At 41.0% G+C, this 18,331-nt stretch overlaps 1 protein-coding gene across 1 annotated transcript in view; it reads right to left on the bottom strand.

Moving 5' to 3' along the window:
- TRPC4 (transient receptor potential cation channel subfamily C member 4) overlaps positions 1-18,103 on the bottom strand; it is a 141,472-nt gene extending 123,369 nt beyond the window's left edge. The window contains exon 1 of the mRNA XM_061345117.1: positions 17,613-18,103. The gene's annotated coding sequence lies outside the window, so the exon portion shown is untranslated. The remainder of the gene's footprint in view (positions 1-17,612) is intronic.
- Positions 18,104-18,331: the final 228 nt, after the last annotated feature.

The following is an 18,331-nucleotide window of genomic DNA, read 5'->3' as shown; positions in this document are numbered from 1 at the left end:
CATACCCTGAGGATCAGAATGAAATGTTGCCTCAAATATGCCATAAGCAGTTCACATTTCAAGAAGGATGACTTACTACCATATTCTGCTATGATGCCTGCTATTTTGTCCTGCCTTCTTCCTCCTTCTTCTCTTCTAGTCATAGCATTAACATTTATGATGAGTATAAACAGAACATACTTGGCAACTGCAAGATCCAGATGCCTTGCTTTGGAATATATTTCCAATTTCCGCCTTTGTGGTTTGTTCCTTCATTAGCTACACTTCTAGCACTGTTGACAGAGCAGAGCAGTATATCTGGGCTGGTTGATAGAACTGTCTTCCCATCTTTCTCTGTGGATCACTCTTGCTTCTCACGATGACATTTATCTTAATTCTCAAACACAAAATAATTTCTGTTGATAATTACCTTTGAAATGTACATTGAAATGTATGTGTAAATACTTTTTATCCCAAACACCTTTAGTTGTTATATTACATACATGAATAATTAAAATCTGGTGTTTCTATTTCTTTATTCATCTTTGTAAAACCAGGTGAAATGTAACCAACTCCTAGGCAATCCTTGTGTTATATTGTGATGTTTCTAATAGTCACATAAAGAAATTTTAATCTTCAGAGTAAACAAAGTCTGCTTTGGACCACTGCAGATAAGTGTAATGACATCATGCAAAAAAAAGGGAAAAACTGGTTAATCAAAAGTGAGATCTCTTAATTGTAGAGACATTAAGAGGCAATGTAAGGGGTGGTGTTTCGAACTAGTATCATGAGGTTAGTGGGTCAAGCATTAGATTAGTCTGGGGCTGTACTGGGTTTGTGTGGCAAGGTTTTGGTAGCAGGGAGTGGGGGCTACAAAGGTGGCTTCTGTGAGGAGCTGTTAGAATTCTGCTTCCTCATGTCCAGTAGAGCCAATGGCAGCTGGCTGCAAGACAGACTTGCCACTGGCCAAGGCTGAGCCCATCAGTGACAGTGGAAACACCTCTGGCATAACATACTTATGAAGGAGCAAAAGTTACTGAACAAGAGCATTGCAGCTGGAGAGTGGAGAAAGAATATGTGAGAGAACCATCCCTGCAGACACGAAGGCCAACAAGGAAAGAGGGGAGGTGGTATTCCAGGCACCAGAGCAGAGATTCCCCTGCAGTCCATGGTGCAGCCCAAGGTGCAGCCCACGGAGAGGCAGGCTGTGCCCCTGCAGCACATGGATGTCCATGGTGCAGCAGATCTCCACCTGCAGCCCATGGAGGACCCCACACCAGAGCAGAGGGATGCCTGAAGGAGGTTGCAAATGGGGCACATAGACCTTGCTGCTCTCTGAGGTCCTTAAAGGGGAATGGTTTGATTGCTGTGCATTGTGAAACCCAATCAGAAGAGTCAAGGCAGAACACTTCCCCCAGACAGTCATGCAAACTAGAAGGGGTTATTGCCCATAGGGTTAAGGACTTCTTTGAGATGTGAGGGGAAGAGATTTTGGGGATTGTGAAAAGCTTATTATGGGATGGTTTAAAGCAGGCTGGGAAATTTGCAACACTTACCGATCAAAAGCAGGGGAAAGAAGGGATCATGGTGGATTGGGAAGAAACAAATATGGGAAAGTAAAGAGACAGTGGGATAAAATGGACTGGTCAAGGTTAGGCAGGTTGCTGGTCAGTATGCTTGTCTGACTGAGACCTGCACTTGATCACCATAGCCTGACTCTTCTCATTAATTCCTATTTCAAACCACCTTTTGTCTAAGTGTGTTCTGTACTGTGAGTGGGTGGCAATGATTGCTAGCAAACTTCAGTCTGGCTAGCAGGCAAGTGGGAAGGGATCCAATTACCAGTACTTGGAGTGGGACAGTGAGCTTAAGAGGCTTATATATTCAAGTGCCAACAAAGGGGGGAGATCAGGGGACCTGGGTAGCTCCTGGTTAGACTGAGTGCTTAAGGCCAGCAACCAGAGGGACTTCCATATAGGGAAGAAACAGAATCAGACCTTCTGTAGTATTCATGTTTATGTGAATGTTGGGTGCAAATGAGGCATTGTTCTCTGCTTGTGTTGATCCATGTGGCCAGCCATGTTTTGTAACAGTGTGCTCACATGCACACATGTCTTTGGGGAACACATGCTCAGCATGGCAACAGGCTGGGCCTAGGGAAATATAACTGCAGCCTTGCATTCACTGCACCAGGACAGGAGGAATCCCCCTGGATCCCATAACCAGAGTTGGCTACACGAAGTATTATTCATCATTGATACTCAGGAGAGAAAACAGGGATCTCAAGGACATTGTACATGAACCATTTTATTTCAATTTTTACCTTTCTTTAGTCAAATATGACTAAAGCTTATCTGTGATGTTCTGTAACCCTGCCAAGATTTTCAGCAACAGTCAAATGGAGCCATTGCAGGCTGAGCCTTCTTTCTGTAAGCGTAATGCATGTGTGTGATGCCCCAGGGGTTTACATTGAGAAATGTTGTCAAACAGGGTGATCTGTGTCAGTAAGATCAAGATACTGGGCACTGCTGGAAGCAAGTGAATATTTAAATCCCAGATCAAAACACATCAAAAGCAGAATAAGCTTTGTAATGCAGTTGCTGAGGGAAGAACTCAGCAACACAATAAAATGAAAAGCACAAAGTAGTGTTTTAGTCAGATTACACAGCAGTGACTTGTGTTAGGCTTTGTGGCATTTCTGAAAACCAGATTATCATACTTAATGTTCTGCACAGATATGCATGATAGAAACATATCACTTTTGTATTGTTTGCAATTAAGAATTGATTACAAGACAGGATGGGGAAGGTAGACAGTGAAACACTTCCAAGCGCTCCTCAGAGTTTGGAAATGGTTCAGCCACGAGCATTCTGAGTGTCTTTTGCCTACTCAGCCTTCCCTCTACTTCAGTTATTCATATACAGTAACAACACCTAGCGGTGTTAGGGAACTGACATCATGTCATGTGTGAAGTTTTCAAACACAACTCTAGCGAAACTCAGAATCACTCTAGCCCATGGCTAGGTTATGTTTCTGTCAATGTCAACTGAGTGGGAACTTGACTATGAATATGCCTCAAAAGTATTATAAGTTCGATATTTACCATGTAGGTGTGAGAAAAATGAGTTGAATGAAGACTCCTGTCCCTTCAATGGGCAGATTGGAAAAACAAATGAGCTGTTAACTTTTTGTTAAAGGTTCTCTGATTCATTTTCCTTGGATGTCTTGAAGAGAAACACATATTCTGAAATTCTGTATTTCAAGTCTGAAGAAAAAGGGGGATTGTAACTTTGCAGTACATGTAATTTACAGTGCAAATGACAGTAAAGAGTGATGGATTCTGAATGACTCAGCAAGTAGTCTCCTTGCTCTTATTTTCAGTATTGACAGCAAATTCCTATTCTCTTAAATTCCACCGCTCCACATCCTGACTGAGATATGTTTCAACAAGCTCAAAAAGACAAGTTCAGCTGGGCAGAGAATCATTAGAGTGCAAAACCAGTGAATAACGGAAGCTCTTGTACAACTTGCATTAGATCCATATGCTACAGTCAGTAATATGCAGAATTTTAACATATGTACAGGAATTAAAAGGACTTACTACTATTAGCAAGCATTTCCACAAGATAATGATTTAGGTTTCACAGAGCTGTTTGATCTTTATTTCAAATAGAAGAATAAAAGTTATGCTCCCAGCATTGAAATAGACTTCCATAAACAAAATAGAAGGTATTTTATAAATCTTCCTTTCTCATCTAAGCCTGAATGAGTCATGACCAGTTATATTTCCACGTCTCAGCCACCTCTGCCAAGTTGGCTTCAGGAAAAAGAAAGTATTTTGTAACTCTTCTTTTATAAATAGGGGCCAGGCAAAGAACTTGGAGTCACGGTTCCCAAAAGATAAGATTAATTTTCTCTAATTAATATGCCCATTTCCTGACAAACACAATTTGCTTCACTCATACTAATGGAAATGTATATATATGTCTTTAGTTTCAGAGTGGCACAAAGGATTTAATATGCATTTCTAGGCTACTTATCTCAAAAAAGGAGCCAGTAGCACCAGAATACATTCAGAGAAGGGCAGCAGAATGATTAAACTTATGGAAGACCTCCAGAAGTGGAATGACTAAGTAAGTCACAAACCCGCACTCTGTAAAAGAATGACAGATGGAAGGTGTAACATAGATGTCTGTTATTATAGGTGTCAAGAAGAGGACAGACATGGATTAATTGTTCACTGGCTCTTCAGGTACAATATCCAGGAGCAATCAAACAAAGGTGGTAGGAGTCAGGTTCAAGAAAAATAATAGCTGATGAGTTTTCAGGCAGTTACTTGAATCCATTGCTGAAGGATTCTGAAAGTGCTAGAAGTACATATGGGTTACACATAAGACCGGATGAGTTCATGAAAAAAAAAAAAAAACCAACAAAAAACACCAAACCTGCAGAGGATTACAAAACACAGAAAAACCATCTCTAGCAAAGAAAGACCATGCACTGAACATGGTTGGAATCTGGGAGAGTACAACAAATGATGGCATATCCTTCCTTTGTTACTCTACTCATATCTAGAAATATACTTTTTGACACTGTCAAACACAAGCTACCAGGCTTCAAAGAATTTAGACAGAGGCAATAAGGCTGTGACTGTATTAAAATCAGTAAAAAAAAAAACAACTAAATCATTAACTTCAACATGGGTTATTTTTTTCATTTCAGTTATTATCTGAGGTTTTAATCCACTGTGCTTTACATGTTCACTGTGATACCCCACACAATCAGATTTACATACCCTAGGCTTAGAAAACGAACACTTCTAGAGAAAGTAACATTTTTACAGCACTTTGAAAAACACAAATTATCAAGATCAGTTGACATTTCAAATGGGACTCTTCGAATTTATTTTGAGAAAGGATTGTTTCCACTGCCCAGCTTCATCTATCTGTTCCAGTACTACAGATCTGTTACAACTCTTTCTTTGGAGTCTCTCCTCTTGACACTCAAGCCCCAGTGTAGATCTTGGTCTGTGTTGCTTCTTATTCAACAGCTAGAGAATATTAAATGTGACTAAGATTTTTTCTACCACCCAAATATGTGATTCATTTGATTCTCAAAAGCTGCCAGGACTTCTACAGTTCAGCAATTATATCCATGATTCTACATAGCTGACTTTTGGTGTCACTCAGATAATGTTATTTAAGGCTCCAGTGCATTATCCTAGCTTGTTTTCTTTGTGCTTTCCCAGGCAATTTTAAGCACATTCTCATGTACCTTTTAATTTCTTTCATCTGAAATCTCCATGATAATATATGGTAGAATGTTTCATCCTCCACTGCCAACACTCTAGTAAGCCAGTTTGTCCCACCACTTATAGTACCTTTCAATCCTCACTGCTGCTAAAATATCAAAGGCATTAAGACAGTAGCTGAAGTAATATCATAGCTGAAGTCAGTGTCAAAGCAAACTTTGACTTAGCTGTGTAGGTGACCACTCACAGAGCATAGAGTAAATCTTTGCAGGGCTTTGGTTAAGGAAATGATAAATTAATTCATGAATCTAGTATTTCTGTTTAAATATGCTAGATACTATAGGTCAGAAAGTAATGAAGACATACACATGTATGAGAGTACTGCTACTCTGGATAAACTATTTGCAAATTATAGATATTAATGAGTCAGAAATCATTTAACCTTTCTGTACCACAATTCTGAAAACTTCAAATATATTTTAAAGCATACGAGATCAAGATCAAGATCTGAAAAGTAATTTCTAAGGGCCAGTTTGTGATTACTCAGACATGGTTATCTAGAAACATCAAAAGGATTAGCTAGCTTTGTCTCCTCTGGTTCTTTTACTTTCAGTCACCCTAAGCAGATACTTCACAGGTCGAGGCACAAAAAAAAGGGCTGTTTTTTCAGTGTTTTGTAGACAGGTGAATATAGAGATGCTCAAGAGGTTTAAGGCAAGAAGACTGAATATTGGTTATGTTTCCTGTTTATGTCAACAAAGGTGAGATGTAAGGAAGAAATTATTTGCTGTGAGAGATTTCAAGTAACTTCTGTAGCCATCCACAAGCACCATATTCAGGTGCATGTCACAGGGCAACTGAAACTGTTGGCACAGCTGACTTTTTCTACATCGGCTTAGATGATGCACACCACTTAACTCTAAAATCCCTTTTAAATTGTGCCTGTACCCTCCTCTTCTATTCTCGTAACAGTTCTTACACTCGAGTGCAGGAGATCACAAAACACAAGCAGCTCTCAGGCTTCTGCCACTTCAATGACTCTGTGAAGCAGCCAGCAGGATCCTGAAGGATCAGCCCTTTTATATCATTCACAGTGTGGCCTCTACTCTTAGAAGCAGGTTTCTGAGGAAGTTTTGAAGCAGCATAGCACAGGAGTATTCTGACACTTTTCAGATGCTTTCCCTGACAGCTGCCATGTGCAGTTCCTCTCAGGATCAGTTAAAAATGTTATTGTTAGACTTACATGAATCTGATTAATAGACTACTGTGTTTTAAAGCCTATGAGTTATTATTTCTACATAAAAGCATACCAAAAAAACCCTTTCTGCGCAATAAACAAAGTGAAAGATATTGTCTCTGTCCTAGTTAAGATGTATTTGCTACTAGATTTAGACTTATTCCTTAGTAGGATCTGTGTTTAAATTCGCACAGTATCAGGGCTGTCAGCTCTACGCCCAGAAGCTGCTGGCTCTTCAGAAGCCTCCTCCACCTGGGAGTCTCTAAATTCATAAGGAAAGGAACTGCCTCTGGACAGCTACAGATTTTCCTGGTAGGTTGCCACTGCAATTGAATTTGCAGCTTTTATTTGATCGGGGTGGCACAGAAGCCATACTTGGCTAAGAACTGTACCCAAACACTTAGTGTTTAAATCATATCAGTAAGCGCAGAGAGGGAAATATTCCCCGCCACTAAGATACAGATAATTCTGTCTACACACACACAAGACAGACACTTTAATGGCCTGTATTCCTGACTTCTGGATAGCTGCTCTTTCACTCACCAGAACAAAAATTAACCTTTAATGCATCTCAGTCACATAGTCCACATAAATACCTCTGTATATATAAGTATATATCTACTCTTCTGCTACATGTGTATACAAAGATGTGTGTTATATTAACACAAAAATGTAAATCTCTGTAAGAACATTTTGGCACAGATTACAGTTTGGGCATCCAGAAATCTGTAAATCTTTCAGATTATGGATGCAGACACTACTATTTCATTCAAAATTATCAAAATATAAACAGAATTATTTACCTTTCCTATAAAACCTGGTCATGGAATGCCCACATTGCAAATAAGTTTCACTGCAGTGTTCTGAGCTATTACTCAGAGGAGTTCTTGATGTCACAAGACAGAATTAAGCAATGCTGAGGAAACTGAACAAAAATTTTGATGACTCCTTCATAACACAACACCTGGTTTCACAGTTGACAGAAGTAGATACGACGTTAAAACAAAACCATTTACCTTATGTTCAATGATATCAATGTGATCTACTGGAAGTGTGAATAACAGCTTGTACATATTGAATATGCAATAGTACTCTACAGTTCTGCTTATAATAGAGATTTCCAAGACCATTTTTTTTTTGCTTTGATGTGCTACAATCTTGAAATGGCAATCAGTTTTCTAGCAATTCTATCAAACCCTGTTTAGAATGTTTCCTGAATGTTTTAAAAACTATTAAAAAGGAGGTTTAGTTTAAAAATTACTTGTGTCATTGCCTATTTAATTTTCATTCTTAAAGCTAATTTCCCAGCAACAGAAAGATGTAGGAATTCTTAAAATCAGATGCAGTGAAATTTTAGTCCTTGTCAACTGTAACAGTATACTTACAGCAAAGATTCACTGCTTCCCACCATTAAAAGACTCAGTGTATGAATCAATGTATGAATCAATGTATGAATCTTGTGAACTGCAACAGAAAAAAATATTTAGATAGAGAATGAAGAAAATGATTGAGAGCCATCCCAACATTACAGAGGGCAGATGCAGGTTGTAGCCATGGCAACGATGGCAAATAGATTAATGTTTTAGGCCTACATATTTTTCTAAAATACTCAACAGCAGCACGATTTTGAACTAGATTCTCCATGGCTTGTAACTGCATCGGCTGTATGGCAGTGGAGAAGGAGAAACAATATATTTTTCATAAACTGCTAAATTATTAAGAAGAAACAAGAAGCTGCCAGAGCATTATAATTCTCTCAGAAACAAAGGGGCAAATTTTCAAAATTACATCTTCCATCTGAACCAATGCATGCATGATGGATGAGAAGGCACAACTGTTTCATTCTGTATTTTGTAAGGTTTCACATTATGGTGCCCATTACCATAATTTTAAATTCACCTGTGATCTTCACATTTCTCTAAGCCCAGGTAATTTTTATGACACGCTTTGTTTTTCAGCAAGGGGCTAAAGAGAATCATGGAATCATAGAATGGCTTGGGTTGGAACGGAATTCAAAGATCACTTAGTTCCACCCTCCCTGCCATGGGCAGGGACACCTTCCACTAGATCAAGTTGCTCAATGCCCCATCCAGCCTGGCCCTGGAACACTTCTACAACCCCAGTTCAGTTGGGTTGAACAACCCCAACTCTCTCAGCCTGTCTTCATAGGAACAGTCCTCCAGTCCTCTGATCATCTTCATGTTAAAATAACAGTAAATGAGCAATTAGACAAGAAAATGCTAACAAAATAAGATGACTGAAGTGTCATATTGCCCTGGTATAATTGGTCTACCAGCCCCCTATATTTCCAGAAGGAAATGAAGCCTTGAAAGATGTCTGTTATCTAACTGTGAATGGGAACATCATGGAGAATATGATCATGGTCTGACCTATTTAATTGTGCTAGTGTCTCTCAACAGTCATGGTTATTGTCCTTCATTGATGGCTTTGAAATAAGAACACCTGCTCTTTTGTCCATTTTTGCTTTGAAATGCCAACTTTCCCCCTCCTCAAAATCCCACTTACACCCTTTCTACCTTGCCCAAAATCAGCCAAACCTTGTTTTTAAGAGAAGCCTGCTTGTGTATTATCACTGAGAAGAACTATTAATCAGCAACAATTCATTCTGAAAAAAAGGACCCTGATGTGGACTTTGGGTAACACAAGATACTTCACTTTTTGAGACCTCAGTTGGAGTATTGTGTACATTTCTGGTGTCCTCAAAATAAAAAGGACATGGAACTGTTGGAACAAGTCCAGAGGAGGGCCACCAGGATGATCAGGGGACTGGAGCACCTCCCGTATGAAGACAGGCTGAGAAAGTTGGGGCTGTTCAGCCTGGAGAAGAGAAGGCTGTGTGGAGACCTCATAGCAGCCTTCCAGTATCTGAAGGGGGCCTATAGAGATGCTGGGGAGGGACTCTTCATTAGGCAGTGTAGCAACAGGACAAGGGGTAATGGGTTAAAACTTGGAACAGGGGAAGTTTGGATTAGATATAAAGAAGAAGTTCTTTACTGTGAGGGTGGTGAAGCACCTAAACAGGTTGCCCAGGGAAGTTGTGAATGCTCCATCCCTGGTGGTGTTCAAGGCTGAAATACAGTCTTAATAAGGGACAAAGGTGAATGCACAATGGACTGAAGGCATACATCCAGATCCTATTTTATATATTTTTTTAATTATAAATATCTAAAAAGCTAGATCCTGTCCATGGTTAACCCAATGGAATTCTTCAGATGGAAGAAGCCTTCTATCTGGCCTAAAGACAGCCAAAGCAGTAGCAAAATGAGGGTAGTTTCTAATTAAAAGGAAACACTCAGGGGATGAGAGAGAAATCCTTCTTTTATCCTAACCCATTCCTACAAAATCCAGTGTGTTCTGTCATTTAGTTGAGTAAGTTAGTGCAGCTCTGAGGCTGGAGTAGTGCCCAAGCACTGAAATGAAACACAGCTCACTGAGCATCCCTTGCTTCCCTCCTCTGTGGTCAAAGACATATTCAAAAGAAAGGAGATTCAGGATTCAAGCCCTTGCTCACTGTGCTTGTTTAAAGCATTGCAGAAAGAGCAAATCCTAAAAAAAAAAATAAAATTATGTGAAAGTTTAGAAAGTCTTCTTCTGTGTCAAGACTCCGCACCAATAAACGTAATCGTCTCAAATCATGTCAGTTATTTGGTACAATTGGCCTCAGTGCATAAACAAATATGCTTGAAGTTAATATCACTAAGTTAAACAGTCATGAATAAAATATTTTTATCTAAGTAGCCAGTTCAAAATATTATTTTGCAATTGCTCTGTACTAAACCTGATGCTTTTTACAAGAAAACACATGAGTAGTTATTGCCCAGGTACAAATACCTATCTATGCTACCAATTTTCAACATCAATGTAATCTCTGTGATGTAGGTGACAAGTTCCTAGTTAGTTTTAAAAAATTAGTATAACATATTCCTCATAATAGAATTAGGAATCTTTATTAGTAATTATGTGGCACAATTAAGTACTTTGATTGAAAACATTTCAAAAATTAAGGTGAGATTCATATTTGCTAATCTAATAATCCAAAACACTGACATCCAAGGCTGTTTTGCCACCTCAGTATTCCTTTATTATAGATGGAAATAAATGGCACCCCCTGCAGTGGGTAATTAATTTTCTTCAAGACAGGTCACATGAATCACCCTACAAAGTTACTAGGTTCTTTCTAAAAGCTATAAAGACTAGCTTTGACTCTGAGGTCTGATGTTACAGTGTCTAGATGGATACAAAGACAAGCAGTTACTGTCTTTTGAATAATGGTTTTCTAGTTAAGAAGTTTAAGGCAAATCAGACAACTGTTCCGCAGGCAACTTGTTTTTGGCTTTACTCATGACCAAAATTCCTTCTATAGGGTATCTGCTAGGTAGTTGAAGCCGTCATAGGAAAAGCAAATGTTTCTGAAACTGATGGTATTGGAAGTACGAATGCATTATAGAACAAACCAAACCTGAAAATCAAACTCATCATGCCAGCATAAACAAGTCCAAGGAATTGACTGCAGCTCTAATCGCTTTAAGTGATTATCATCAAAAATGAAAGGCAAACATCTCTCCCAATCTAAAACAAAATATTGTCAGTATAAGCAAAACTCAAATGGGATATTTTAGTTATTTTCCAGTCCAGTGGAAATAGGCAGGATGTACGTAGCAGTCAGTGCTGAAGCGTAGTGGAAGGATTTATTGTGAAGTGCTTTGATAATAACATTTTCACATGAAGAGAGATTAAAACAACTATGTCATTACTAAAAGGTAATTTCTGTTGTAATTATGTACTAGATAGACTAAGGTACACTGTGCAGATGGCAATGTTGAGAGCATTTAAAGAGAATCTGTGCTTACTTTTCCTTGCTCCTCAGATGCAGCATGTTCTCTCCCAGAGAGAGACACCCTGCACATACAGGAAGCATGATATTAGCACCGAGAACTGTGTGTTCTTCTTTTACAAGGGTCTGGTTGACACTCCTATTCCCCTTGGCACAGCTACAAGCTGTATATCAGCTACCCAATCCAACCACAAACTTAAAATTTCTAAGGACAAGGGGATATTTGAATTATGTTGTAGTCATCTAGCTATTGTTACAGTATCTGCATCAATACCATTCTGGTCAATATGACATTGAGATACCTTAGAAGAAAACAGACGTCTATTTTTTGTCCCCTCTGAATAAGTGTTTTTATTTTCTGATACCACTAGGGAGTGATTAATCTTGCCTTACTCTAGCTGTGAAAACCAACAACAATCAGCAACAATACCTGATCCCTCCCACGCTATGTCAGGTGTTTGAATAAGGTGGATTAGTTTGTCCACTGGAGGTTTTTGTCTCTCCAGGAACACAGATGGTTGGTTTACAACCAGCAATCAAATTCGTGGTGGCTACATGAAAAAACACCATGACCTCTGGTGCAAAAATTCCTTAGAGCTTTTTGAGATCCGTCAGCAAAAATGTTTTTGACATAAATTACTATATACACATGTACTGCAGGTAATCTTAAATCAGACAAACCATGACCCTGTATCTTCTGCTACAATCCTATTGTTTGTTCCTCAGAAGTAAACTGGCCTGTTCTACTCTTTATAACGGAAATTATAGGAGCAAATCAATGTATAAAATAAAATCTGCTAAAGACATCTGAATGATGATAATATTATAGATCTCATCTTCAAAATAGAATCCTTTAGTCTTCCCCCTGACTTAGGGCAGCACAGAAAGAACACAGGAAAAAGCAGGTCCATTAATTTAATAAACACAGAACTGCACTGATTTTCCTAGGACTGCTAACCTCCTCTGACGTGAGTCGTACGTTGATTAATTCATGGTTAAAGTGAGAAATTTGGATTCTTAGTTGCTCCCACATGGAGCATACTGCAGAAAGTTCCTTACCAGCAGAATGCCCACATCGCTGTCATAAGGAGCAGCAAAACTCTCAAGACAGGTCAACTTCTCACCATACATTTTGGGCTGGATACAGATATGTATTAACACTCCTCTTATGCTTTATGACCTGGGTTAATAATCATCCCCATTATTTGGCCTTCACTGAGAAAACTGTTGGCTCTTTGGCAGCTGTTGCTCTCTCTGATGGACATAAGAACCAGATACGTGAGCTGAAAAGTGACAAATGGTTTAGGTAATTATTGGCAGCTTGCATAAGTTTATATGTTTTGAAGGATCTTGTGTAAGGGAACTCAACTGCAGAGGTGGCAGCTGGCAAACTCTCAGCAGTATACATCCAAAAGGCAGTTACGAAGTCATGCTATTTACAGATTGTTTCAAAGTTAGCACAGCAGCTTGGAGCACATAGAGTCATAGCACAGTTAGGGTTGGAAAGGACCTTAAGATCATCAAGTTCCAACGCCCCTGCAATGGCAGGGACACCTCGCTCTAAACCATATTACTCAAGGCCTCATCCAACCTAGCCTTGAACACTGCCAGGGATGAAGCATTCACAACCTCCCTGGACAACCTATTCCAGTGCCTCACTACCCTAACAGGAAAGAATTTCCTCCTTATATCCGATCTAAACTTCCCCTGTTTAAGTTTTAACCCATTACCCCTTGTCCTACCACTACAGTCCCTAATGAAGAGTCCATCCCCAGCATCCCTATATGCCCCCTTCAGATACTGGAAGGCTGCTATGAGTTCTCCATGCAGCCTTCTCCAGGCTGAACAGCCCCAACTTTCTCAGCCTATCTTCATATGCATGTGTATGTGTGTTTTGGTTTGTTTGGTTGGTTTTAAAGTGCATTTTATCCTGGTTATAGCAACCATTTGTCCTGGATTTATTGACCTGTGTGCTTACTTAGCCTTTATGCTGTACTACTACAGCCTGCTCTGTGTACAGAGCTGGGATTCAGCTAACCTAGCTTAAGAAGGTTCCTTGTCTTGGGTCTTGCTGCATAGTTAGGAAAGAGACACAGGCACTTCTGTAAGATGCTTGTTCTGATCTAAAGGAGATGAAAAAGAAAATAAAAAATACAGAGCATGGTTCACTCTCTGCTTCTGCCTTTCTCTTTCCAGAAGAGAGCCACTATATGTTCACCTCAATAGCTGATGAATAGGTGTTTCATGTCAGCTCAGGGTATCAGATGTAGCCAGAAAAGGCTAGCCTGTATGCTGTAAGACCTATGGGAGATTGCTATCCTCCTACAGTGGCAGTTGTAAGTCAACTGAACTGTGTTTTGCATGACTAGATGGCATGCAGAGAACATGGGGACCCCACAATCTGTTTTTCCAGTCCGGTCTTAGGTGTGAATGCAGGTAGCATTAAGCATTACAGTTCTCTGAGCCAAGGAAAGATACGGGTTTTGTCCTTAAAATTAGTATCAGAAGGAATTACTAAAGAGAAAAAAAATTGTGTGTCGTGGAAAACCAGCATGTGCTGAGCTATGATTGGAAGAGCTTAGGAGCACCATCACAGGGCTTGCTAGGCACTGACTGTCCATGTACCAGTGGCGGGATGGGGGACTTTGCCTCCCAGGGAAAGGTTGCTTGTTCCTCACAAGTTTTCAATTAGATTTGGAAAGTATCTCCAGAATAATCCTGTAGTCTCTGTCTCAGGAAAGCCCAGTGAAAAATCTTTTTCCATCTACTGTTCCCTTCTTCACCCATTGCATAAGATACCAGATATTATTATCATAATATTCAAATGGTCCATGTGAAATGCACAGATATGGAAGAAGCTTTGCAGATGAGTATATACAGGCTCAATTACCAAGCCACTGCAGAATTTGACAGACTTTGGAGGCTAGGTTTGAATGGTTCATACACTTAGACATATGTAAAATTCACTTAAATGAAAGAAACTTTTCTTGTTCCCCTTCAGCCCACATTTGCTGAAAAATAACTTATTTTTATCCAAGGATGTTTTCAGTATTTGTCTCACACCAGTCACTATCTAAATTAGAAATAAGTGGTTGTAGAAGAGTGGAAGAAGTACTTTGAGATTTCAAACCAAAACAGAAGTCTGAAGGGAGAAAAAAACCCAACTCGAAACTCTCAGATAAAGCTGATATAATAAGTAATATTAATTTATTGGTTTCTTTTCTATGTATAGCACATTAAAAACCTTTATTTGAAAACTTCACTGTATAAAGCAATTCTGTCAGGTGTTCATCTTTTAACGGTTTCAAATTCTATTGACTGAAAGCTAATGCACATATGAAAGACTTTCGCATGAATATCTGTTACAAAAAGATTTAATCTGCTCAGCCTCCCTCTGTGCTCATTATATAAAACTGTAATAATGAATATGTATTTAGTCAGGTGAATTTGTTTTGCAGCAACAAATCACAGTGGACATGAGGATTCTGGCACCATTGTTCCTGGTGTTATACTAATGCTATGCTACGCTACCAAAGATAGGATCAGTGGAGTAAAATAAGAGCAAGTCTATCTTCCTCAATGGATTCAGGGCTTCTAAAAGAGATTTTTCTGGAATTTTGTTTGTTGTCACAAAACGTGGTGATGGAAGATTTACACACAAAGTTTTATCTTCAACCTGCTTTCAGTAATTTAAATTATTTGATAAAGTAACCAGAACAAGTTAAATCTGAACAGAAAAGGTAACAGTAAATCTGACACTCATAAAGCTATTATGTGTCTGAATAGAGCAATGTTTCCTCTATTCTTGTCTGCTTTTCTTGAAACAGTTTATAACAGTCTTTTCTTCCTGATCCTGTGTTGTCTTTCCATAAGACAATCCATGGTGACTTAGCCATCCTTTTCAAAAGGAATTCGGTTGCTTTTTGCACTGATTACTGGAATCACCAGAGGCACACAGAGGTGCTGCACAGGATATTCTCTGCTGATTTTGCCACCACACCTCAATAAATGAAGTCCCAGAAAAAGCTAACAGGTTCAACAGTGTACTGGCATGGAGACAGCTGTCAGGTGTGGAAAGCAGTCATGCTCATTTTTACTTGTCATTTAAGTAAGGCAATATACGAAAGATAATCCCTGAAGAGGCTTCTCTGTGTGTGTCCTCCAATACATACTCGGTGGGCTCTCCAATCCCTTAAGAGGCTTCTCTGTGTGTGTCCTCCAAAACATACTTGGTGGGCTCTCCACACTGAACTAATGCAAATCCACTTTCACTGACAGTGGAGTCATACTGCCTGGGACCCAGTATTTCCAGCAAGCATACTCAAAAGATAAGCAAAATCATACTAAATCTGTATTGACCTCAATTAACTTAAATTTCAGCTAGTGGTATTTGATTCTAAATAAAATTAGATAAGAAGAAATGGAATTTATTTCTGGAGCTATTTTAAGCGCCATGACTACTATATATAGAATCAGAGTAAGTGGCTTAAGTTGAATTTAAAAGACAGGCGTATTTTTGGTTTGTTGTTTCCAAATACAGTCTCATCTGTTCCCAAGTCTGAAGAAAAAGAAGAAAGACTACAGTAAAGAACCCACATCCTTCTTCAAGCAAACCCAAGGTTTTTCAGTATGGAAGGCAACACCAAGGGAAAAACAAACTGTACCATAAGAGTTTCAGCTGATTTGATATTAAGGGAAAAAGCCTATTTATGAGTCTTGCCTGAAAAACAGGTATAAACTCAGGTCTTCTGTAAGTCCAGAATTTCTCCTATTCTAACAGTTCTAAAGCAGTCTCCCTCTGGAGTGCCTGGCTTCTCCGAGTGTACATAGAACTCTTGCCTATGTGAATGAATTATCACATTCTGTATGTTTATCATCACAATCTGTATGTTTACATAGATAACCTTGTTAAACTGCCCGGGTCTGGGCTTTGGAGAAAGTAAACACTGAAACATGCTATGTCACTGCAGAACAATTAAATTTGAAATTTCAAGTAGATTGGATTTGAAGGTGCTGTAGTGTCAGCATTTGTTTAGTGTGTAGGGCTTACGATAAACTATTCTGCCTATATGGTATTCTATAGGAAATCTGTATTCTTATAAAAAGAAGTATTTCTTTCTCAGATGAAACCAAGGTTCAATATCTGGTTTATGTTTTTTAATTCATTATTTTGAGGAATACCCATTCTTTGGAAGACAAACACAGACTGTAAAGTGTTTTTACTTACTTCCACCTAAAAGGTGCTTTAGTGTTGGAAGAGCCATTTCACTTATGAGGCACAATTAGAGAAATATAAATTTCGGTTGCCATGCTAACAGGAAATCTCTCATTTGATTCCAGTAAAACAGAAGTGCACAAACGACATTTTCTTGTAAAAAACAGGGAAACACCAGATTAACAAGGCTGCAGGTTTTGCCAACTGCAGCTAATTTCACAGTTCTGCCCCTTTGTAGAGTGTGGTGTTCTGTCAGCATCTAAATCTCCAGAGCAACAGCTGCTTCTTTCCAACAGGACTTCTGCCCAATCGCCTGAACAGTCTGGATCTTGCAACTGTAAACCCCACGCGGGGACGAATCCCACCAGCACTTTAAGTACTCTGTGAGCCGTCCCATGGCTCGTTTGAGAGTGCTCTCCTCCTACCTACCCGCATTTCGCCACCCTCCGGGTCCCCCCGGAGGCTTCCTGGCATCACCTAAACCTTCCCAAGGCTCTTCTTCGGCGGTGGGGACAGCGGGGGCCAGCCCAGCTGCGGCCGCTGGCTCCCCGCGGCGGGGCGGGTGGCCCGGCAGCGCGGTTCCCTTCTCTCAACCCCCACTCCGCACCACACGGCGACTCACTCTGGGGAGCTGCCGGGGGCCGGATGCACTCAGGTCCGCCGGAGCCTGCGATGCCCCCACTTGCGCCGCCCTCCCCGTGGCCCAGAGCGGATGGCAGACGCGGAGCTGCACCTCGCGCCGCGCCACCAGGGACCGCTGGGTCCTCCCGGTCCCCCGGCGCCCTCCTGCCGCCTGCACCGTCGCTCCGCTGTCCTGCAGCGGAGTCCCTGCAGGTGTCACCTCACCGGCCACCGAGGGATGCTGCTTTCCGCGGCGGCAGCTGAGAAGGAAAAACCCTGCTTATTACGTACAAGAGAAAGAAAAGGATCTTAAATGCTCTGCAGGACTGAAAGCAAGGAGCTGCACAACCTCGCTTTGTGCTTGCGTCGGCGCAAAAGTTACCTTGGACAGTAATTACTTGGAAAGTAATCACAGGTGCATAAAGAGAACACATCAAAGCTGACTAGCACTTACTTGGTTTAGGTGCATGCGTTGACAGCCGGCATCTTCCTTCAACAGTTTTAAACAGGTCACATTTTCCCTTGGAAGTAGCACCCTCTTCAATCCCTTCCTGTGAATTAAATCCCTTTCAAAGGTGTTTGTTTTATTTCACTGGCTCTGTCCATTTGAGGCACTTCTCCCCTTTTTACTTTATTTCCTTCATGCTCGCCACACGTGCAGGCACGCCCGGGCCCACCAGTCAGCGGCTGTCCCTTGCCCCTAGCCGCCGGGACCGCGCCTGCCCCCGGGCTCCGGTGCAACAGCTGAGAAGCAGATTCTTTTCCGGCTGCTCAGCGCGGCACCTCCTTACTCCGTCAGGGAGCCTCATGCCGGCTGTAAAAAGTAACGACTCCCTCCAAAGCGACCGTTCCCTCCGGAGCGCAGGCTGAGCACCATGGGGGGGGGGGGGGGGGAAGCACGGAACTCAAGGTGAACGGAGCGCAGAGGGGCAAACGCTAGGGTTTCTCCTCCTCGCCGGTGCGCTCCCTCCTCAACCGGCCGCAACCGCTGTCTCACGGCCTCCCGCCGCCGCCACCGCCTCCTCCGCGCTGCCCCTGCCACCCCCCGCGGACTCACGGGAGCTGCCCGACAGCGCCTCCTTGTGAGCGCACCGCGCACCGCCCCGGCCGCGGCCGCTTTGCCCCCTTCGTGTGTGCTTAGCGGCTCAGTGCTCACCCAGATGCCTCCCCGGG

This window comes from Neopsephotus bourkii, unplaced genomic scaffold, assembly GCF_033783945.1.
Source record: "Neopsephotus bourkii isolate Nb327-2 ecotype Australia unplaced genomic scaffold, CSIRO-AGI_Nbou_v1 NB_36, whole genome shotgun sequence".
Taxonomy (NCBI): Eukaryota; Metazoa; Chordata; class Aves; order Psittaciformes; family Psittacidae; genus Neopsephotus; species Neopsephotus bourkii.
Note: the sequence above shows the minus strand (reverse complement) of the source record. Positions and strands in the feature narration are given on the sequence as shown.